Source organism: Penaeus monodon, chromosome 23, assembly GCF_015228065.2.
Source record: "Penaeus monodon isolate SGIC_2016 chromosome 23, NSTDA_Pmon_1, whole genome shotgun sequence".
Classification (NCBI taxonomy): Eukaryota; Metazoa; Arthropoda; class Malacostraca; order Decapoda; family Penaeidae; genus Penaeus; species Penaeus monodon.
In genome coordinates this window covers 31,327,595-31,328,261 of record NC_051408.1, presented here as the reverse complement: position 1 = coordinate 31,328,261, position 667 = coordinate 31,327,595, and the positions used below count along the sequence as shown (strand labels likewise).

Sequence of the window (667 nt, the reverse complement as noted above, 5' to 3'; positions counted from 1 at the left end):
TCCGTGCCGACATTCGGTATGACACACGTCCCATGACTAAACCCACCTCCCTTCTTCTCCCTCCCCCCTCCCCTGTGCCGATAATTATCCCGTTTTACGCTGGAGTCAATTAAAAGGATTTTCACTAACCACGTGAATGGGCCCAATGCCATACGCGGCTCTGTGACGGATGGAGCCATTATCCCCACATCATTTATAGTCCCGCACAATGGATTCAGCGCAGACTTAAAAAGAACACGGTTTAATTCGCCCAAATTGGTTCTAATGATGATAGATTCTACATCTATAGGCCTAAAACAGGGATCTCTCTTTGCTAAATCAAGTGGCTTATCTAGGCTTTAGTAAGTGCTTGTTAAAGAACTAATAATGAGGGGACTAGTGAAGTTTCTATTAGTGGTGATATCAGCAATGCATAATCTATTGTTATCGAGCCACCAAGGACTCTCGTAACACTTTCAATGGTATCTACCACATTTATATTCATATCACCACCAAAAGCAGATTCAATCGTGTCAACAATACAAGTATTACCATCCATGTCATTTTTTTGTTTGTTTGTTTTCTCTTTTATTCTGATCATAGGCTAACATTCCCTCGTCCGTCACACGAAAAAGGAAACTCCGCCATGAGTCACCTACGCTCACAACCAAAATGCCACTATCATCTC

General features: G+C 42.3%; 1 protein-coding gene across 1 annotated transcript in view; it reads right to left on the bottom strand.

Moving 5' to 3' along the window:
- LOC119587929 (serine-rich adhesin for platelets-like) overlaps positions 1–667 on the bottom strand; it is a gene marked incomplete at both ends in the record, with an annotated part of 68,313 nt that overhangs the window by 65,597 nt on the left and 2,049 nt on the right.